This window comes from Bufo gargarizans, chromosome 2 (genome assembly GCF_014858855.1).
Source record: "Bufo gargarizans isolate SCDJY-AF-19 chromosome 2, ASM1485885v1, whole genome shotgun sequence".
Lineage (NCBI taxonomy): Eukaryota > Metazoa > Chordata > Amphibia > Anura > Bufonidae > Bufo > Bufo gargarizans.
Genome location: NC_058081.1, coordinates 642,535,446 through 642,559,805, shown reverse-complemented (window position 1 = coordinate 642,559,805; position 24,360 = coordinate 642,535,446). Strand labels below are relative to the sequence as shown.

At 43.9% G+C, this 24,360-nt stretch overlaps 1 protein-coding gene across 1 annotated transcript in view; it reads left to right on the top strand.

Moving 5' to 3' along the window:
- The first annotated feature begins 2,890 nt into the window (after positions 1-2,890).
- The window catches only part of TMEM51 (transmembrane protein 51), an 88,279-nt gene continuing 66,809 nt past the window's right edge, over positions 2,891-24,360 (top strand). Inside the window, exon 1 of the mRNA XM_044278393.1 lies at positions 2,891-3,037. The gene's annotated coding sequence lies outside the window, so the exon portion shown is untranslated. The remainder of the gene's footprint in view (positions 3,038-24,360) is intronic.

Sequence of the window (24,360 nt, the reverse complement as noted above, 5' to 3'; positions counted from 1 at the left end):
GGCCAGGTAAATCCGATCGGGATCATCGTAGATAAGTCCCAGAGCTCTGAAAAATGTATCTACCGACCAGAGGGATTGTGAACCAGTCGGCAAAGAGAAAGCCCAACACTGAGCGTCACCTTTCAGCAACAAAATAATAATCCCCACTCTCTGACTCTTGTCCCCAGAAGAGATAGGACCTATCCGGGAGAGCAACCTTCGGTTTAGGGCAGACGCGGGCTGGGGTGGTGAACAAGCGCCGCCGGATTTAATTGGTCCGGAGGCGGAGCGCTCATTAAATGAACCCAGGAGCCCCACTGAGAAGCAAGAATCATCCCCTGGAAAACGAGCATAAGCAGAATTATCCCCTGAAAAACAAGCCCAAGCGATAATCATCACCTAGGAACAAGTATTAACCCCTGGAGACAAGCATTATCCCCTATAGATGAGCATTAACCCCTGGATGGCTGAGTAACCCTTTCCCTACCCCCCTAGACCAACGAGCAATAACCCCTGCATTCCCTGAAATATTTTCCCTAATCCCTGAAATATTAACCCCTGCAGTGACTACCCCTAATCCCTGCAATATATAATTTACCCCTACCTTGCCATTTCCCTGTATTACCCTATCCCACCAACGCAGTATCCCTTTTCTTATATCCCATTACCCGATCCCTGCATTTACCCCTGCCGTGCCTTTACATCTCACCCCTACATTGCCTCCATACCCCTGTATCGCCCTGTTCTACCCTGTAGGGACAGCTTAGAGTTAGGTTTGGGAGGGTGCTGCTGGTACGTGTGTGTGTGTGTGTGTGTGTAAGTGTATATTTAGATAGATTTTGAGGTGGAATTATAGTTGGGATTGTATAGTGTTAGTGTAATTAGGTTTATTATTGTGCTGTTAGTGTATTGCCGAGTGCGTCTCTCTATATATATATATATATATATAAAACAATTGATATAAATATATATAGATATAGCAGAAATAATTGACTGTAGACGTGTTATTGTTTTAATAAAAATTGTATTTTTAAAATACGGTATATAGTCTTTTATAGTTGCTGTAATACAGCGCACGCAGCTCGGGAAAAGGTAGAGCAACAGGCAGAATAAAGAATAAAAAAGTGGAGTCAACCATAGCTGTTTCCGACTATTTATTAATATTTATTATTAATATTAATCCCAAATATTAATGATTAATATTTCCTTTTACACTACCACTCCATACGCATGCACTCTGGTCTCAGCCAAGCATGCATGTGTCCTGAATGGGGACAAAGCCACTGCCTGAGGTGTATTTCCCAAAGAAGTCAATCAAAGAATAGCATTTTTAAGAAATTCCTAACAGAAAATAACTCATGGACTTCTATTTTCTGAAGATTTTGCTATGTTTTATGAAATTACATGATGTATGACTCCCTTCATCTGTACAGAATTAGTTTACGCACTGGCCTGTATAGAGGGGAATTCCATACGGGTACCACATTCTCCATTTAAAGCCTGTTTGTGATCATCTGGCAGTGTAATACACTCATTCATTGGGAAATCCAGATTTTTAACCATGCCGGGGGCAGATTGTGCTGGGTAATCACGATCTGCTGCTGGCAAACAACTGGACAGCATGGGGACGCGAGCGATGGCATGATGATCGCTACTCCCCATGATGTGCAGGAGATCGCTGCATATAGTAACACCAGTCTCCTCCGCTAGCAAACAGGCCATTGCTGGGAAGGAACGCTACGCCTGCCTGATCTGGCTGTCTGATACAGCCTTAACTTTTGGGGGTAGATTTATCAAAGCTAGTGTAAAGGAAAACTGGCTTAGTTGCCCATAGCAACCAATCAGATTCCACCTTTCATTTATCACAGCTCCTTTGGAAAATGAAAGTTGGAATCTGATTGGTTGCTATGGGCAACTAAGCCACTTCTACTTGACACCAGTTTTGATAAATCTTTCCCTAAAGTAGGCTGAGCTCCATATAGTTCAGAGGTCTCCAACTGGTGTCTTTCCAGCAAGTGTTACAGAAAACGAAACCTTTCGACTGGGTTCACACATGACTAGCGATGAACGAACTTGTGTTTTCAAATTCGGCCTACAGGTTCGAGTTATCTAAGAATTAGATACGTTATGGATTCATAACAGAATTCTATAACGGCATGTACCACGGAAACCTATAGGAGGCATTCCGTATTGCATTCTGTCATAATAGGAGTCTATGGCCAGCATAGACCTCTATTATGACGAAATGCCTCTTATAGGCTTCCGTGGTACATGCCGTCATAAAATTCCATTATGGTCCATGGTAACGGAATCCATAATGGGATTCTCCGATAACTCGAACCTGTACGCTGAACTTGAAAACACAAGTTCGCTCATCACTACACTTGATGGAAAATCCAGCCGAAATATTTGTTTTTTACTGCATTTCCGCAGCAATAACCGCACGTTGAGAAGGGAGAAATCCGCTGACTTGCTGCGGTTTTTATTACACGGCACAAAAAGTAGACCAAATTTCGATATGCACAAGGCATATTATGCTGCCCCGTTGTATTTTACATCATTTATTTCTCTTTTATGTTACACTGTATGAGGTGACATTTTTGGGTTTTCCAGTAAAGCCCAACATTCAGTATCAGCCTTAATTAAAGGGGCAGTCTGATGATATCACATTACAGCTGGTTCATAGGTATTCCTTTTATTGCTCAATGCATCTTCATGAAGGAAGTTCAACTGTGTCTCAACTGGTTACTACCATAAAGTCAAATTAACCCCTGAAGAGCCATGAAAGATACGCAAAATTCCCTACAGACAGCCACTGAGGTTGGGTTGGCTCAGAGTAAATGAGATAGGCTTTAGGACCTGGGAAGAGAAGGTCCTTCCCAGTTCCTGAAAGTGGGGGCGGGAGGGTGTGTGCAGCTCATTGTACCTTCCTAGTCTATCCTGCGCTCACAGGAGCTCCAGACTGGACTTATTTTCATGGGATCCTTGAAAGTTTAGGATTAGCCTACAAGAAGAGGAGCCCCTCAGGATACAGTGATCTAGATGTGACCTGGAGGAGGTGAGTGCAAGGCTGATCTCTCAGGAGACCGTCCACACCTGGCCACAGGTGATCAGCAGAACATTGACTCTTCAGACATATCCTTGTAGTCCATGACTTCTACCTTGCATCATGGAGTCAGCAGGAGAGGGACACAGCAAGGAGTTTTATTGTATCAAAAAGTCAATAACTTTTAAAAGAGTTCTCCTTAAAGTGTCTTAAAGGGCCATACACAGAATGTTTGCAGACTCTGCCTACTTCTAATAGTGTGGTCAGATTGATTTGTCATGCCTGTGATCCAATGTGTTTCATTGACTTGCCCGGTGTATAGTAATAGGAATCACGTGTATAGTTCTTGAATTTGTGAACCTGGCGCTGGTCACGTATGGATATACTGCCGATCTTATGTCTGTGAGCTGGCATTCAATCACCTAAGGCCTTCTGTAAACCTGGGCTGGGCGGGTTTTATTTACTGATATTAGTTCTGATAGCGTCTCTATACGCGCACGTTTTTGTCTGGCGTTTTACTGGTAAAATAAAAAATGCCAGAACGGTATGCATTTATTGTTGCGTCTTTTGTGGGAGGATTTTCTGCCTACTTTGCACCCATGCTCATGCACGCGACTGTATGTATATTGCGGGCCACAAAACACAGATCCACAAAAAATACGGATGACGTTTATGTGCATTCTGTATTTTGCGGAATAGAACAGCTGGCCCCTAATAGACCAGTCCTATCCTTGCCTGTAATGCGGACAATATTAGGACATTGTTCTATAGAATTGCAGAACGCACGTACGGAATGCACAAGGGTTAATTTCCGCTTTTTTTGCGGCCCCGTTGATATGAATGGTTCCGCATTTGGGCTGCAAAAAAAACATAAACGGAACGGACGTGGAAACAAAATACGTTCGTGTGCATAAGCCCTGTCTGCACCAAAAATCTGTCTAAAAAGTGGCGCAAGTTGGCACATCTAGGGGTTTTTTTTTACACTTTTTCCCAACATACCTGATGAGGGGGCGGGGCCTATGATTATGCTGTTTTGTGCCACAATTCTGGCCTAAAATTCTGTCTGAAAGTAAGCCAATCGATAGCTGGTATAGAGTCAGATGTCTGATCCAGCCTGAGCCCCTGTGTTAAATCTGCTGCAGGTCTATGCTTACACCATCTTAGTGTATTTTTGCGGTCCACAAATCGCACATACTGGCTGTGTTCGTTCCGCATTGTGCAAAACGGAACGTCCTGGCATCTATACAACAGTCCTAGCCATGTCCTTTTTAAAATGGACGAGTATAGAACTTGTTCTGTTTTTCCGTGGGTCCCGCTGAACGGACATACGGATGGGGACAGCACATGGTGTACTGTCCGTCTCTTTTGCGGCCCCATTGAATTGAATGGATCCACCTCCGACCCGCAAAAAATGCAGATCGGATATGAATATATACGGTTGTGTTCATGAGTAGTGATGAGCGAACTTCTGTTTTAAGTTCGGCGTCTAAAGTTCGGCTTCCGGTTAGCGGAGAATACCGATCTGGATCCGGATATGGATTCCGACTTACGTTGTGGTCCGTGGTAGCGGAATCAATAATCGGCCATTATTGATTCCGCTACCACGGACCACAACGGAAGTCGGAATCCATATCCGGATCCAGATCGGGATTCTCCGCTAACCGGAAGCCGAACTTTAGACGCCGAACTTAAAACAGAAGTTCGCTCATCACTATTCATGAGCCCTTTAGGATTAGTACATCTGGGCCAGTGTGTCTTACCACAAGGTGATGTAAAAATGCCTGAAAAAATGTCAAGAGCTCCAGCATGATGTTTTTTTTAAACGGAACAAGCAAGGCTACTTTCACACTGGTGTTTTGGCTTTCCGTTTGTAAGATCTGTTCAGGGCTCTCACAACGGTCCAAAACGGATCAGTTTTGCCCTAATGCATTGTGAATGGATAAGGATCCGCTCAGAATGCATCAGTTTGCCTCCGTTCAGTCCCCATTCCACTCTGGAGGCAGACACCAAAACGCTGACTATGCGGAGTACACAGTACACACAATGCAAGTCAATGGGGACGGATCCGTTTTCACTGACACAATAGAAAACGGATCCGTCCACCATTGACTTTCAATGGTGTTCAAGACGGATCAGTTCTGGTAATGTTAAAGATAATACAAACGGATCCATGCAGCTGAATGGATGCATGCGGTTGTATTATCTGTGCAGATCCATGACGGAACCGCACCAAACGCGAGTGTGAAAGTAGCCGAAACAAAAAAGCCACCAAATAAAAAAAAAAGTGTTTTCTGTGTTTTATATTTCCCATAGACCTTCAGCTAACATCTGCAGGTAGAGTTTTTACTGAAACCACAAAAGTGCAAAAATCTAAGGCCTCTTTTACACGGGCGAGTTTTCAGCGCGGGTGCAATGTGTGAGGTGAACGCATTGCACCCGCACTGATTCCGGACCTATTCATTTCTATGGGGCTGTGCACATGAACCGTGATTTTCACGCAACGCACAAATCGCAGCATGCTCTATATTGTGCATTTTTCACGCAACGCAGGCCCCATAGAAGTGAATGGGGCTGCGTGAAAATCGCAAGCAAGGGCGGATGCGGTGCGATTTTTTTTTTTTTTTTTTTTACGCATGGTTGCTAGCAGATGATCGGGATGGGGACCCGATCATTATTATTTTCCCTTATATATGCCGTTATTCTTAATACAGAATGCTTAGTAAAATAGGGCTGGAGGGGTTAAGAAATAAATAAACTCGCCTCATTCACTTGTTCGCGCTGGCCGGCTTCTCTTCTTTCTTTCTTCTTTGATGACCTGGGAGGAAAAGGACCTTTGGTGATGTCACTGCGCTCATCACATGGTCCATCACCAAAGGTCCTTTTCCTCCCAGGTCATCAAGGAAGAAGAGGTGAGTTTTTATTTATATATTTTAACCCCTATATCCCTAATTTACTATGCATTCTGTATTAAGAATGCTATTATTTTCCCATAAAACGCGCATTTTCCTGCGACGTATCCGCATCCTACCCGGCCCTCACACGCCACGCCCGTGTGAAAAAGGGCCCAAGAGTGAACCCTCCCTTGGATCTCATGCGAACAGCCGTAAGTGTTTTGCGGTCCTCAAATTGGGGATCTGCATAAGGATCCATTCATTTCAATGGGTCTGCAAAAAAAAAATGAAATTGCTCCTTGTGCATTCTGTTTCCGTATTTCCGTTCTGCAAAAAAATAGAGCTTGTCCTTTTATGGTCCACATTGCGGACAAGGATAGAACTATTCGATTAGGGGCCAGCTGTTCCGTTCCACAAAATACGGAATGCACACAGACATCATCCGTATTTTTTGCGGATCTGTTTTTCGCGGACAGCAAAATAATGTGGTCATGTGCCCTAACGCAGATCCCAGCTGTAAACATGTCCGCAAAACGGACAAGAATAGGGCATTCTTTTGCTGCGGTGGATGTGGACAGCACACGGGTCAATGAGGCCTTATGAGCTGTTTTGGCAGTGACTGAGAACCTTCCGTTTTGTTTGCCTCCATAGATTTAATGTCATATTTATTCAAATGACAATGTATAATTTTCCATCTGCAAAAAAAAATGGATCCGTTAAAAACTGATAGCACACGGATGGCTTTCCTGTGCATTCTGTTTTTTTTTGTTTTTTTTTTCCTCACTCCCATCAATAAAATGAATCTTATGGTTGCAAAACTGGAACTGGGATCACTATACAATTCTGTACTGATCCGAATTCAGTTCAGTAGAACAGTGCGGCATCCATTTGTAGAATCTCGTACATTTTGCCAAGTTCACAAGGGGTTAACTATTTTCAGCTAGTCTATTGTAAGTGTGGCACTGGTAGATCCTGCACCAGTTTGAGGCTTATACATGTGCAGCATAATTACTGCAGCCTCAAATATCTGTGCAGGAAGTTCCCAGAACTGGAGATAAGGGAGATACAAGGTATTCATAGGGGGCAGGGATTCTTCGGAACGTGTAGGTCCTACACTACAGTCAGCCAAGTGAAGTAAAAATATTCGAGTACATAAACCTGCTCAGCAAATGGCAAGAACCTTTTGGGTTTAGCGCCCCTTTAAGAGGGCTTGCACACCCTGGTATACTCATAGTATTCAGCTCTGGAGAATGTGGGTTTATTAACTGCCCGATGTCACGTCAGCGTAATGAATGCCAGGCTTTGTAGGGGGTATCGTGCAGGCCTGTTTGACTTTTCTTTTTTTGTTGTAAACTTTATGAAACAGTTTTGGGGCCAAACCCAGCATTTTGAGGGGAGGGGGTCGTGTTGCAACACTAACCACTTCCCACAAAATCCTCCAGGGTTTTGAATGTGAAGTATGCCGGAGCAAAGTGAACAGAAGTCCAAAGACATATGTTCAGGAAATGTTACAGGAAGACATGAGGCCTACAGTAATGTAGGTCTTCATGGCCCTTGTGTTCTCTAGAGATCCATGCACACCATATACTTGCCTCCCAGCCATCTCAGATTCAGCAGAACAGTCCCAAATTTCCCAGGATAGCTGCCGTATGTCCCCACTTCAACTTTATCTGTATCTTCAGGACACAGATACAGTTGTAAGCCGTGTACTGGGGTGGGCTCCCCAGGATACAGTGAAGTCACGAACGAGGAAAGCAACCCCAACACCAGCTTTTGCCCAAAAATAATTTTACTTAAAGGGAACCTGTCACCGGGATTTTGTGTATAGAGCTGGGGACATGGGTTGCTAGATGGCCGCTAGCACATCCGCAATACCCAGTCCCCATAGCTCTGTGTGCTTTTATTGTGTAAAAAAAAAAAAAAGATTTGATACATATGCAAAAGTCTTTATTTTAAGAGAACGGCGGCAGGCAGGGAGTTGGGCTACTTTCACACTTGCGGCAGGACGGATCCGACAGGCTGTTCACCATGTCTGATCCGTCCTGCGGCTATTTCGCTGTGCCCGCGGACCGCCGCTCGGTCCCCATTGACTATAATGGGGACGGGGCGGAGCTCCGGTGCAGCACGGCGGTGCACGGAGAAAGCCCGCCGGACTAAAATTACTGCATGTCAGGCTTTTTAGTCCGGCGGCATTCTCCGTGCACCGCCGTGCTGTGCCGGAGCTCCGCCCCCATCCCTATTATAGTCAATGGGGACGGAGCGGCGGTCCGCGGGCACAGCGAAATAGCCGCAGGACGGATCCGACATGGTGAACAGCCTGTCTGATCCGTCCTGCCGCAAGTGTGAAAGTAGCCTTATAAAGCACACTGTTATGTACTGCTGACATCAGCACATCACTAATGTCAGTCAGCTACAGAATGTTATTTCTCATGACAGAAACCAGAATGTTCAGACAATGAGAGCTGTTTCCCCATTTCACACAGTGATGAAGCAAGGAACAGTTAGGACTCATTAAAGGGGTTGTCCCTTGACTAATGTAAAAAATGAAGATGACATCATACAGTACATGACAAGCTGGAATCAGCCCTGTGCCTCACATGGATCCAGAGATCTCCCCATTCTTTGCTCTGCTAGATTTATCATCTCCTCATCTGCAGTACTACACATGTATTACTCTAGATCAGTGATGGCGAACCTTTTACAGACCGAGTGCCCAAACTGTAACCCAAAACCCACTTATTTATCGCAAAGTGCCAACACAGCAATTTAATCTTAGCACTACAGTGCAATATAGTATATCTTCCATGTACTGTACCTTTTTTATTTTAAGTAATTGTAGGGCTTGTCTAAGATTTTTAATTATTTCACACAACCGCTTTAAAGACCAGTAGGCACTTTGTGAGGTCATGTATTGTCCCATAGAAGCATCCTCCATCATGGCATGTGTGACGGCTGGACAGCGGTCCCTTTTAGGATGTTTGTCGTGATGCCAGTTGCAATGAAGCAACAAGGGCACAAGGCCCTTTTAGTGATATAGTAGATGGTACCCATATGTAGGAATGCCAGAGTGGTGTAGGGTAGCCTAAAAGTCCCTTAATGTTGGTGCACATGTCACGGTGCTCCTACCTGGATAGACTGGAACCCCAGGCGTTGTCGTCCAAAGCAGAGCAAAGGGGGTAGTTGATAAAGGGGATGAGAAATAAATTGAGTCCAGACCTTGTATATAGGTGAACAGCAGCTTTACTTTGCATAAACTTTTCTCCAAAACAATTTATAGGCTTTGTCTTGGTTCCAGCAAGCTCCTCAATGCTTGTCAGGCAAACTCCTCAATGCTACATCAGTCGCTCTCTGACTCTGCTCTGCTGACAGGGTAATTGTAGAATTTAGCTATAGGCTGTACTTTGCTCTGTAATCTGGTCTGTCTCTAGATTTTTCCAGGGAACACTTTACTCCTGGCATCAGAGGCTCTTTGCTGTGGCCTCCAGATCCAGCTGGTCCAGACAGGGCTAGTCCAGCAGGGACAGGCTCCTGCTTCCTCCCCTAGCAGGGGGTAAACTCAACTCACTTCTAACTAGAACTGGTCCCCACCCTTCCTGCGGCAAGTGGCACACACTCACTACACCACAGAGGGGGGAGCTAGAATGGAATGAAGGTTCCACTCTAGGTACCTGTAGCTCTGCTATTTATGCTGCCACCTGTTGGTGAACCAGGCACATTACACTTGAACAGTTAGTTACAAAATAGAAAATAGGAATACACATTTTGCAAGACCTGTAAATTAATACATAGGATGACACATCGCTACTGCCATTGTTTATCCTCATACAGAGTGATAGTTTCTGGGCAGCAGGGTGCTGCTTAGACAGCACAATTTGCTGCCCACAAATGATCATTTAGGTGTCTGCATAAACAAGTGTTTCACAGCATCATAATGATTTATGATGTGTGTGCTGCAAGCCCAGGAGGAGCAGTGCAGAGGATGGGAGTGGTAGTGGCTCTGGCTGCAATAGCAATTCACATAAATCACAGTGGCAATCCTCACTGATGCTCCCTAGGGCCAGGGCAAAGGCCAGGGTGGCACACTTTCTTCCCTTGGCGCACGACCTGATATTGGGGCTTCTACCTGATGGTAGTTGGCGTGCCCTTGGTGTTATGAATTTGGTACGGGTGCAAGGCGGGAGATGTAGGTGATGTGGCCGGCGAATGCTGGAGTCAGTGACCGGACCAGATATAGAAAATAGAAAAGTCTCTCTTTACTAAAGTGCAGAATGGAAGTTGTAGTGCAAATCTCCCATAGCAATGTATGTATATGAGCAATGATGGGGGTATAGTACTCCTCTATTTTTCCAAAGTCTATCCATGCAGAATATAAGGTTCTTGTGAAACTTGTCTGTAATTCCCAGCTGAGGGGTACAGGTTTAAGATGGAGTGGGCCAGGACCAAAGGGATAGTGTGGACGGGTGTATTGGCAGTGTCCCTCTCACTGCAGTAAAGTCTTGGTCAGCCTTATCTACATGTACCTAAAAACTTGTTCCTCTGGTGGGCCCAAAGCATGCAGGTTCAACACTGGTCTACAGTCCATCTTTTCCATCAGAAGAACAGAAAAAAAAAAAAAAAACATATCCTGTATTTTTAAGGGTTAGGGTTTTCCAAGATTTTAATGCTGATGACAGGATGGTCATGAGTATCTAATCGATGGAGGTCCAACACCCGAACCCCCTGCTGATCAGCTGTTTAGAAGGCATCAGTGCCTAGTGGAAGCAGGATTTTCAGAAGAGGACTGTCACGTGACTGGGTTCCTGGATGGCCGATCCATACACGTTTGAGATGGGAAGTATATTCTGAACTTTCTTCCAAGGGAGAGTTATGTTATTCCGGTGGGTTTGTGGGACCTGTTGGCGCACCAAAGTTCACCTTGCTGCTTCTGTAAAATGCTGCAGATTTGAATCACACAGATCCACAGCTGTAAATCCATAGCATATGGGCATCATGGTGGTTCGGTGGTTAGCGCTGAGGTCCTGGGTTTGAATCTGACCAAGTAAAACATCTGCATGGAGTTTGTATGTTCTCCCCATGTTTGTGTGGGTTTCCTCAGGTTACTCCCACGCTCCAAAGACATACTGATAGGGAACCTAGATTATGAGCCCCACTGCGGACAGTGTGATGCTAATGTCTGTAAAGTGCTGCGGAATAGAACACTATATAGGGGGATAAATTAAATATACACCTACGTACCCTTACTGACCTGGCTGCACATTTTGCCCATTGAAATGCAAAGGGTACAGTCTGTGGTCTCTTCTAAAGCAACGATTTCCTCTAAATGTGAACTTCAATGCCATTACGTTGGAGTTCCACTTTACAGAGCTTCTAGCCCTCCCCAACTTGACATCTGGCGTTCATATTTTGTACCGATGGGGTGAAGCGCAATGAACTTGCACAGAGTCCAGTTCACACAGATGGATTTCGCCAATTAACTATGTCAGCTATTCAGTTACTGGGAGCACATAATACAAACAGCCCGTCCATTCATTCTGCTCCAGCAATCTAGACAAATAAGTGCAGATGAGGCCTCCGAAAGTTTCCACTCGGTGTTAACAATATTGCCTTATTTGTGATTAAACAGAGAGACATCTGTTACTAAATACTGTACCAATGTATGTGCCATAGTGATGGCTGGTCTTGCTTTGGGGGGTATGTGTGGGGCTTGTTTCATCTGCTACATGGGGTCATTTATAACAAAAGCAACTACAGTAAATTGTCTGGAACAGCTGTGGTGAAGTGGATCTTAGGCCCTGTTCACACAACATTTGCCAAAAGTACAACCCATCGACTTCCACTGTGTGAAAAAAAAAAACAATGCAATGCTGTGTGCGTAAGTAATATGTATGGACATGCACACCATATTCCTTTGGACCTCCGATCAGACCTTCAGCAGACCCCCAAGCTCGATCAGCCTCAGATTGGACCCCAATAAACTTGCCTTGCTTGCTCCAGACGGTGTGCCACTTGCTGCTCCCTGGTCTTCTCCCGGCCCGCACGGTGACCTGTCTTATAGTTCGTTATGCACTGTATTACGGCAACTACTCGGTGCCGATCGGAGGACAGAACAAGCTCCCACTGTATAACAGCACAGCTATTGACCATGGTTAATGAGGGGTTAAGCTGCCAGGACTGTTACTTTTGATCCTGGCAATGAGAGCAGTTTGCCAGCTGTATCAAGTGATGGCATGGGCCCCGCTCTTAAGTCTGTAATGTACTATTATAGAACTAAGCGGTAAGCAGGAAGGGGTTAAGTAAACTGTGATTACATTTATACAGAATTATCCTATATAAAATTTACTTATTCGAGGGTAGTTGAAATTCCAACCATCACCCGTCTTGAGGTTTTTTTCTACCATCTCCAGATAATTATGTGTATATTCTAGTGTAGATAATAGAGCAGCTTCCATAGCAACCAATTAGTTTCATCTTTCCAATACAGCTTAGGCAATGAGGACAAATTGGGTTGCCATGGGCAACGTTTTCAAAATTTTATTTGTCTAAACCAGGGGTAGGCAACCTCCGGCACTCTGTTGTGAAACTACAATTCCCAGCATGCTCCATTCATTTCTATGTGAGTTCTTAGAAGAGCAGAGTAAGTATGCATGCTGGAAGTTGTAGTTTCACAACAGCTGGAGTGCCGGAGGTTGCCTACCCCTGGTCTAAACAATAGTTTTATAAATGCAGCCCAAGGGTCTTTCCTTAAAGGGTTGTGCCGTGAGGACAACTTTATCCCCTACCCACAGGATGGGGTAATAGCATCTGATTGGCAGGGGTCTGACTGCTGTGGCCTGTGCGACCACGAATACAAGGACCTGTTCTCCTTCATTTGAATGGAGAGGCAGTCATACTAGCGCGCTATCTCCGGCATTCCTGTAGAGTGTCAGACACATATTTATGTCTGCCGCTCTTTTCAAACGGGGAGCATGGACCCTCCTGATCAACAGGGGCTCCAGTGTATGGATCCCACTAATGTGACGCTTACCTGCAATCCTCTAAGGATAAACTGTCTTCATGGGACAATCCTGATAAAGGGGTTGTACAGTATTAGAAAGACATGACTAGTTGCTGCCAAAAACAGTGTTTTTCTAATCGTGGACTACATTAAAGGGAATGAGGGGTTACCAAGTCTCCTCTCTGTAGTGTACACGTAAGTCCACCACTCTGTTCCCTTCTGTAGGGCTGATGCCATGGAGTGGTGGAGAACATGTGCACTACCACTCCCTTCAGAGAGGCTACCCTTGTTCTCGGATAACGCAGGCCCACTACTGGAATTCTTTATTTTTCAACCATACTGTGAATTTTTCTGGGATGACCCTTTTTTTAAGTTGCCTTTTGAGGTTTTATTTGACTTGAGACTGCCCTAGACATGCTCTTATGGTGGTTTTAAGACTGGGAGAAAAAAAAAAAACCTGCATAAAATCTAAGAGGAAGTAACTGAGAACAAGTTGAAGTGTTGAAGGAAGAGCTTGTGACATTGTGATGCACTAAACAGACTGTGGCTTCTGTTACTGGAGTGATGTAGGAGACTTAAAATTGTTATGGAGATCTATCATTTCAGGAAGTCTCCATTTTAAAGAGAAGGTCGCAGCTTGTCAGGCTCATAAAGGAGGGTCATGAGTCGGGGATCTCGCCATGATGGCCATGTGTCCTAAGAGAGTATATGGATAGGGTTTGTCATGATGGGATGTTTTCAGCTTCATTTTTAACATTGTGAAGGTCATTGGCTTCTGTCTACATTATTTCCCAGTTGTCTATACAGGCATATATAGACTATATGGAGTAAAGTATTGGGACACCCCTCTTAATTATTGAACGGGTGTTTATTCCATCCCATTGCCACAGGTGTATAAACTCCAGACCCGAGCCATGCATTCTACCTTTACAGACATTTGTGAAAGATTAGTTTATTTTAAAGAACTCGCGGAATTCCAGCGTAGTCCTGTAATAGCATTTCACCATTGTAACAAGTCACTTTGGGAAATATGTTAGGCCCTGTTCACACAACATTTGCCAAATGTACAACCCATCGACTTCCACTGTGTATGGACATACACACCATATTTCTTTGGACCAGTCATACTAGCGCGCTATCTCCGGCATTCCTGTAGAGTTCCCTCCTAGATATTCCACCATCAGCTGTGAGTTGTTGTTTTTATCGGAACCACAGCAACTTAGCCATGCAGTGGAGACCACTTAGGCTGGGTTCACACCTGAGCGTTTTACAGCGCGTTCCTACGCGCTGTAAAACGCTCAACAAGGAGAAACCAATGATTCCCTATGGGAATGGTTCACACCTGGGCGTTTTACAGCGCGTACGATTGCGCTGTAAAACGCCCGACCCCCAAGAAGTACATGAGCTTCTTTGGGGCGTCTTATCGCGCGTTCCCGCACATAGATTTTCGGGAACGCGCGACAATGGGCGTTCGCTTGTCTCTGTATGTACGGGAGTTTGCAATCGCGCATACAGAGCGCTCCTTTCAGAACGCTCAGGTGTGAACCCAGGGTTAAAGTTACAGATCACCAAGTACTGAGGTGCATAGTACATAAGTCACCACCCTCTGCTGACCTAGTAACTGCAGAATTCAAACCTCATCTGACATTATCATCAGCACAAAAACTGCTCTATGCCCAGGGCTTCATAGTAACATAGTACATAAGGCCGAAAAAAGACATCTGTCCATCCAGTTCGGCCTGTTATCCTGCAAGTTGATCCAGAGGCAGACAAAAAAAAAAAAAAAAACATGTGAGGTAGAAGCCAATTTTCCCCACTTAAGAGGAAAAAAATTCCTTCCCGACTCCAATCAGGCAATCAGAATAACTCCCTGGATCAACGACCCCTCTCTAGTAGCTATAGCCTGTAATATTACACTCCAGAAATACATCCAGGCCCCTCTTGAATTCCTTTATTGTACTCACCATCACCACCTCCTCAGGCAGAGAGTTCCATAGTCTCACTGCTCTTACCATAAAGAATCCTCTTTCCTCCAGACGCAGAGGATGTCCCCTCGTCACAGTCCTGGAGATAAATAGATGATGGGAGAAATCTCTGTACTGACCCCTGATATATTTATACATAGTAATTAGATCTCCCCTCAGTCGTCTTTTTTTCTAAAGTGAATAACCCTAATTTTGATAATCTTTCAGGGTACTGTAGTCCCCCCTCCATTCCAGTTATTACTTTAGTTGCCCTCCTCTGGACCCTCTCCAGCTCTGCTATGTCTGCCTTGTTCACAGGAGCCCAGAACTGTACACAGTACTCCATGTGTGGTCTGACAAGTGATTTGTAAAGTGGTAGGACTATGTTCTCATCATGGGCATCTATGCCCCTTTTGATGCAACCCATTATCTTATTGGCCTTGGCAGCAGCCGTCTGACACTGGTTTCTACAGCTTAGTTTGCTGTTCACAAAAATTTGTAGGTCCTTTTCCATGTCAGTGTTACCCAGTGTATTACCATTTAGTATGTACGGATGACTTGCGTTATTCCTTCCCATGTGCATAGCCTTACATTTGTCAGTGTTAAACCTCATCTTCCTCCAATCTATCCAGATACCTCTGTAGCAGTATACTGTCCTCTGTAGTGTGTGTGTGTGTATGTATGTGTATATATTTAGTATACTGTCCTCTTCCATGTTAGTTACTTTACACAGTTTAGGGTCATCTGCAAAAATTGATATTTTACTGTGCAAGCCTTCTACAACATCATTTAATAAATATATTGAAGAGAATAGGGCCCAATACTGACCCCTGAGGTACCCCACTAGTGACAGTGACCCAATCTGAGTGTGTACCGTTAATAACAACCCTGTTTTCTATCATTGAGCCAGTTACTTACCCACTTAGACGTTTTCTCCCAGTCCAAGCATTCTCATTTTATATTCTAACCCAGGCATTCTCAAACTGCGGCCCTCCAGCGGTTGCAAAACTACAACTCCCAGCATGCCTGAACAGCCTACAGCAGGGCATTGTGGGAGGTGTAGTTTTACAACAGCTGGAGGGCCGCAGTTTGAGGATGCCTGTTCTAACCTTTTATGCGGTACAGTGTCAAATGCTTTGGAGAAGTCCAGATATACGACATCCATTGATTCACCGCTGTCAAGTCTAGGCCCCCACCCATAGATTTTCATTTTTTTGCAGCTGAATATCAGCTGGACTTCATCTTGAAACTGGATTCCATCTAGATGAGAAGAAAAAATGTACATGTATATAAAAACGAAAATCATAAAAACCATATAGTACATTCTCATGCCCCTTTCCCTAAAAAAAATCGCATGAATTTGCATTAAAACCGTATATATTTTTTTTAGGCTGATGTTATATGGTTTACTATGTATATTCAGACATAAAAAAAAAACACATTAATATGATCATCTATATCCATTTTGGAACAATTTTTTGGGGGGCTTTTAAATTTTTTTTTATTTGTTTTAATATACTGTATATTTTATGAATTTCTATGGTTGGTTATACAGGGAGTGCAGAATTATTAGGCAAGTTGTATTTTTGAGGATTAATTTTATTATTGAACAACAACCATGTTCTCAATAGAGATGAGCGAACCTCTGTTTTAAGTTCGGCGTCTAAAGTTCGGGTTTGGATTAGCGGAGAATCCCGATCTGGAACCGGATATGGATTCCGACTTCCGTTGTGGTCCGTGGTAGCGGAATCAATAATGGCCGATTATTGATTCCGCTACCACGGACCACAACGGAAGTCGGAATCCATATCCGGTTCCAGATCGGGATTCTCCGCTAATCCAAACCCGAACTTTAGACGCCGAACTTAAAACAGAGGTTCGCTCATCTCTAGTTCTCAATGAACCCAAAAAACTCATTAATATCAAAGCTGAATATTTTTGGAAGTAGTTTTTAGTTTGTTTTTAGTTTTAGCTATTTTAGGGGGATATCTGTGTGTGCAGGTGACTATTACTGTGCATAATTATTAGGCAACTTAACAAAAAACAAATATATACCCATTTCAATTATTTATTTTTACCAGTGAAACCAATATAACATCTCAACATTCACAAATATACATTTCTGACATTCAAAAACAAAACAAAAACAAATCAGTGACCAATATAGCCACCTTTCTTTGCAAGGACACTCAAAAGCCTGCCATCCATGGATTCTGTCAGTGTTTTGATCTGTTCACCATCAACATTGCGTGCAGCAGCAACCACAGCCTCCCAGACACTGTTCAGAGAGGTGGACTGTTTTCCCTTCTTGTAAATCTCACATTTGATGATGGACCACAGGTTCTCAATGGGGTTCAGATCAGGTGAACAAGGAGGCCATGTCATTAGATTTTCTTCTTTTATACCCTTTCTTGCCAGCCACGTTGTGGAGTACTTGGACGCGTGTGATGGAGCATTGTCCTGCATGAAAATCATGTTTTTTTTACCTTGCAGACTTCTTCCTGTACCACTGCTTGAAGAAGGTGTCTTCCAGAAACTGGCAGTAGGACTGGGAGTTGAGCTTGACTCCATCCTCAACCCAAAAAGGCCCCACAAGCTCATCTTTGATGATACCAGCCCAAACCAGTACTCCACCTCCACCTTGCTGGCGTCTGAGTCGGACTGGAGCTCTCTGCCCTTTACCAATCCAGCCATCTGGCCCATCAAGACTCACTCTCATTTCATCAGTCCATAAAACCTTAGAAAAATCAGTCTTGAGATATTTCTTGGCCCAGTCTTGATGTTTCAGCTTGTGTGTCTTGTTCAGTGGTGGTCGTCTTTCAGCCTTTCTTACCTTGGCCATGTCTCTGAGTATTGTACACCTTGTGCTTTTGGGCACTCCAGTGATGTTGCAGCTCTGAAATATGGCCAAACTGGTGGCAAGTGGCATCTTGGCAGCTGCACGCTTGACTTTTCTCAGTTCATGGGCAGTTATTTTGCGCCTTGGTTTTTCCACACGCTTCTTGCGACCCTGTTGACTATTTTGAATGAAACGCTTGATTGTTCGATGATCACGCTTCAGAAGCTTTGCAATTTTAAAAGCTTTAAAATGCAAGATATCTCACTATTTTTGACTTTTCTGAGCCTGTCAAGTCCTTCTTTTGACCCATTTTGCCAAAGGAAAGGAAGTTGCCTAATAATTATGCACACCTGATATAGGGTGTTGATGTCATTAGACCACACCCCTTCTCATTACAGAGATGCACATCACCTAATATGCTTAATTGGTAGTAGGCTTTCGAGCCTATACAGCTTGGAGTAAGACAACATGCATAAAGAGGATGATGTGGTCAAAATACTCATTTGCCTAATAATTCTGCACGTAGTGTATATATGTAGATGTAAAAAACATTAAGACCTTGGAGCACATCCACTTTGGCATTTTTATGTGTTGTTTATAGGAAAAATGTGTGCATCATTCTACTATTTTCAGGCAAATAATCCCTATACACCTTCTATGGAAATGTAAAAACCGTTTAGAGCAAAAATCGGAATTAATTCATCCCAAGTTTTATTATGACCCTAATATCGCCCATGAACCCACAGGGTGTTTAAAGCCGCTACAGATGACATGGGGGCTTGACCACTGGGGAAGGAACAGTGAATGTTCCGAAACACGTTTGGTATTTATTTGCCCCCTATGTATGGACACTGTAAGATGGACTGTTATCCATAATCAAGCTTAAATAACATGGAGCGCTCCAGGATTGTTCTCATCTGAAGCTGAAAGACGGATTGCTGGCTTCTACACGCCACGTGGAACGCTAATTGTGCCTCCTACAAACGCACAAGTTCATGAGCTTGCCCAAGACCACGTGAGACGCCACGGCAGGCACTAGACCTCTATTCCCTTACCCTGGGTTCACACCTGAGCGTTCTGAAAGGAGCGCTCTGTATGCGCGATTGTACCGGCGTTTACAATCGCGCATACAGAGACAGGCGAACACACATTGTCGCGCGTTCCCGAATATCTATGTACGGGAACGTGCGACAAAACGCCCCAAAAAAGCTCAAGAACTTATTTGAGCGTCGGGCGTTTTACAGCGCGATCGTACACGCTGTAAAACGCCCAGGTGAGAACCATTCCCATGGGGAAGCATTGGTTTCTCCTTGTTGAGCGTTTTACAGCGCGTAGGAACGCGCTGTAAAACGCTCAGGTGTGAACTTGGGGTTAGGGTCCATTCACACGTCCGTATGTGTTTTGCGGATCCACGAAACGTTGGCAATGTGCGTTCTGCATTTTGCAGACCGCACATCACCGACACTCTCACCCTAAGTTCACACCTGGGCGTTTTACAGCGTGTTCCTACGCGCTGTAAAACGCTCAACAAGGAGAAACCAATGCTTCCTTATGGGAATGGTTCTCACCTGGGCGTTTTACAGCACGTACGATCGCGCTGTAAAACGCCCGACGCTCAAACAAGTTCTTGATCTTTTTTTGGGGCGTTTTGTCGCGCGTTCCCGTACATAGATATTCGGGAACGCGCGACAATGTGTGTTCGCCTGTCTCTGTATGCGCGATTTGTAAACGCCGGTACAATCGCGCATACAGGGCGCTCCTTTCAGAACGCTCAGGTGTGAACCCAGGGTCATAGAAAATGCCTTTTCTTGTCCGCAAGAATAGGACCTGTTCTATTTTAGTGTAGATCCGCAAATGTGGATGTGGACAGCACATTCCGGCCCCATTAAAAATGAATAGATCTGCACCTGTTCCACAAAATTGCGGAACGGATGCGGACCCATTTTGTGGACGTGTTTAAAAGCCCCTTAAACAATAAAACCGTGAATCGGGATATCTATTTGACTCGTGTACATATTACGGGAAAGTAATCAACACGGCTACTGCAGTCTTTTGCATTGGTCATTAACCCTTGAATGGGCACCTATATGAAACCCCACATGTGGGAATGTCCCACAATATGTAACAAGTGACTTTTATGCCTTCAGTGAATATAATCAACATGTAACAAATACTTGTTCAGTAGAAGGACACATTGCAGTCCACTCGGTGTTGACTTAAAGGGACAAAACCCATATGTACAGCTACAGCAGAATTATTGGACATCAAGCAATACAAATAAAATACAACAGGTGGCATTAATCAATATAAAATCGCGGCAACAACTTGATGTGAGAGAGGCCGCTTACAGCTATATAAAAGGGAGATATCTGAGATATGAGTTGCTATTTTGTGTAAAAATACACCTTGAATATAGAGTGAATTGGATGGACTTTCGGATACCTTTCCCAATTCATTGATTATTATTTATCTATTTATGTTTTTATTAGTCATTGTGGATTTGCTCAATATTTTTACTTTTTTACTTTATTTTTCATATTTTATATCATATATGAATTATGTACTCGGCCTATTAATAAACTGTTTCTCAGAGTGATTCTGTAAGTGGAGTGCTGATCTCTTCCATTTTACTTTCAGGCAACTTACCCCCTCATAGAAGCTGATTAAATTAGTTTAATATGACCGATCCCTCATGAAGCCATGCTGATATGGTGTTACTTGCTTATTTTAATTGAGATTAGGGCTGCAGCTAACGATTATTTGAATAATTGATTAGTTGTCCATAATTTCATCGATTAATCGGGAAAAAACACCAAAATGACAAAAAAAGGGGTTTATATGATTTTACTTGAAAAATTATGTTCAAAGGCCATATTAAAACAAATTGTGAATGGGGGTTCAGTGGATGGCACGGTTATGGAGGGGTTCAGTGGATGGCACGGATATGGAGGGGGGGGGAGATCTGTGGATCTGGTTTAGTAGTAGATTTTCTGTGGACTCTGGTATATCAGGGGGTTTATAATAAACTCCTATTAGTAATTTATTATTGTTTTTGCCTCGCATGTATTTCTACCCACAGTGACTCCACATGTTCATGTCCCTCACTTATATCTTCTTGGAGTGTGGGCTTTAGACCGGACTTTACATAAAGGCAGACCCCTCCCCCTCTCCGGTTTTGGCAATACTTTCTAAACAGACTGTAACCTTGTACATTAACTGCCCAGTAATAGCTATCATCCATCCATGTCTCAGTTATTCCCACTATGTCATAGTCCTCCTTAGGCATATGTCATGGCATGGGTTTTCATGGCCAAGCAGCTGCATGCAAGCCTTAATCGCGAAGCACAATGCCAAGCGTTAGATCATGTGGCATAAATCATGCTGCTACAGGACTCTGGAGAACTGGAAACATGTTCTGTGGAGTGATGAATCACACTTCTCTCTCTGGCGAGTCTGGGTTTGGTGAATGCCAGGAGAATGTTACCTGCCTGATGTCATTGTACCAACTGTAAAATTTGGTGGAGGAGGGGAACGCTATGGGGTTGTTTTTTCAAGGGTTGGTCTAGTACACTTAGTTCCAGTGAAGCGAAGTCTCAATGCTTCAGCATACAAGTACTTTTGGCAACTATATGGTTCCAACTTTGTGGGAACAATTTGGGAAAGGGTCCTCTTTGTTCCAGCATGGCTGTGCCTAAAGCAAGGTCCATAAAGGCATGTGTGGGTGAATTTTGTAAGAACTCACCTCAACCCCATAAAACACCATAGGGATGAACTGGAATGCAGATTATGAACCAGGCCCTTATACTCCAACATCAATGTTTGGCCTTGCAAATGTTTTTCTGGATGAATGGCCAGAAATCCCCCAGACAAATGCCAAAATCTTGTAAAAGCTTCTGTAGATGTAATATGTACTTTTGCACATATAGTATACGGTGGTAAAAATTGAAATGATATTGGATAAATTTTATACCAGTAGTCAAATAGTGCCTTCATTACACTAAAATGAAAGCTCTAGTGCATGGCTGGACAATCCTAGCAACCAATGCATCTAAACAAAAACCTCTTGGATCATTTTCTCTTCATGTGTTTGAAAATTTTTGGCTTCCAAATTCTTCTGGCTGGTTTCTAAGGTCTACAGTATTTTTTTACATCCTTTAGTGATGCAATTAAACCAAAAGGAAAGGTCATAATGAATCATCAGCATGCAGCTATAAGGCCCAACCTACAAGGTTATTTCTGTCAAAATGCCCGAAGCATTCATCATTGATTTCATTAAGTATGATTGACATGTGACTGCCACCGCCACCCAGCAATTGTTGCAGCTCTGTGCAGTCCTATAGACTTGTGGTCAGATAACCTTTGATTTTGAACAATTCTTTTTTTGTCAGGGTTTATTCAGATGTCGGTGGCTGATGAGTCCGTCCTCTCTTTACTTCAGCTGTCTTCTCATGAACTCCATTTCTACAGAGGTTCAGCTGAAGATCTTATCAGCTGTATCCAGGGTCATCTTTAATATTGATTGGACCCTGGGCAAGAATTTCCTTGGGCCCCCTGGATCCCGCCTTCACACCCTAGCATGCAATCACACCGTCCACCACAACACACACACACGGCAGGGTTTACATTTAAAAAATCTTGCAGAGACATGCTATAGACACCAGGCACAAAAGTATCAAATAAAATGGCTGTATCATTCTAAAAATTAAAAAAAAAAGCACGACTTCTGAAATTATATAATATATATATATATATATATATATATATATTCTATTCAGATTACTTTTTTTTTTGTGTGCAGAAGATAGTACTGTACTACTAACACCTCCATCCACCCCTACATACAGGGTAATACAGCGCACATACCTCTTACATCCAGTGACGGCTCTTTGATGTAGATGTTCTTTCCTCATCTTCTCCTCCTTTCAGACCAGACCACCATTTTTCAGCCATTTCTCGCCTCTGCAGTTTGACAAACAAAATCTTAGTTTACTACTTTTTCATCATCCTACCACCCCCAATACTGTGCCGCTGTGCTTCCCAATACTATACTGCAGAAACAGATAAACCTCCTGATAATAGTAGTACCATGCAGATAGTGCCCTTCAATAAATAATTGACACACTGCCCTAAAATAACTGCGCCCAGAAAATAGTGCCCCCGACACTAATAGTGTAAACATAAGTCCCCCAAAAATAATTGTGGTAAGCTGATACTGTGCCAAGGTGCCCCCACAGTAATAGTGCTCCCACAAGTCCCACCAATAGGAATAATTCTCTGCTAGAGCACACATGGTAGTAATAGTGCTTCTACAGTGCCCCCAACATATCCCCACTGTGTCCCAGAAGTAATAATGCTCCCATAGTGCCCATACTAGTAATCCTGTTCCCCATAGACCCCCAGTAGTAATAAAGCCCATCATAATGCCCCCCAGTAGTAATAATTCTCCTTATAATGTGCCAATGCAAAAAATACCACCTTTTAATGCCCCCAGTTGAGCTAATGTCCCCATAGTGCCCCCATAATGTGCTAGTATAAAATACCACTATATAATGCCCCCATGGTGCTCCTCTTCTCCTTCTTCCTAGTGCCTTCCATAATGTACCAGTATAAAATGCCCCATATATAGTGCCCCAGTAGATGCCCTCAGTGTCCCCCATAATTTGCAAGTAAAAAAAAAAAAAACCTTCTTAGTGACCCCCATAGATGAGCCCATAGTATTCCTCTCTCCCCTTCCCCTTCCCCATAGTACCCACCATAATGTGCCCTAGTATAAAATGCCCCTATACAGAGCCCCCCCCCCATAAAAAATACCCCTTCTTTGTGGCCTCAGTAGGTGCCCCCATAGTTTCCCCAAGACTCCTCTCCCTCCCCTGCCCCTCCACAGCACTTTCATCCGTTTCGCTGTTCTGAGGACGGTGATACAGATGACTATGGAGATCAGCGCTTCCACAATGGAAGCGCTCATCTCCCTGTGCCCTGCCGCCACCCCCCACATCACCAGTGGCCAGTGGGGCTCAAGAGGCCTCCAAGGAGCAACTGGGGCCCGGAGCAGCTGCCCCTTTTGCCCTGCATTAAAGACAGCCCTGGCTGTATCCAGGATCATAATCCCTAACGAGCAGAGATGAGGCAGTTCTGTGTGATTAGGACAGGTTTTGTGTGTACTAATAGGACGTAAAAATTTGTATTTTTTTTATTTCTCCTAATGATTGCTCCTTAGACAAAACAAGCCATTTTAACTGAAAATAAATATTTTAAGTATTTTCAATAATTCTCTTAATCACTGGAGTACCCCCTTTTTAACCACTTTCTGACCAATGATGTAATGGTACGTCATAGCGGGAGGTGACTTCCTGCAATTTGACGTACGGTTAAGTCATGCTGACAGGGTGGGCACTGCGCCGGTGCCCTCCCGATCAGTGGGGGGGGGGGGCCCTGGCAGTCACCGATGGCCGGGCCCCTGCTGTATCTAGCTGCATCTCTGTAAAAGCTGATGCCTGTGGATTAACCCTTTCTATGCCGCAGATCTCCATCGGGTCCCCATGCTGAAGGAAAAAAAACACACCCATTAGGCTTCGCCGTGTCCGTAACGACCACATAATCTATCCCTTCAGATAAACACCTTAAAAGTGGTACCTTGGAACCGAAAC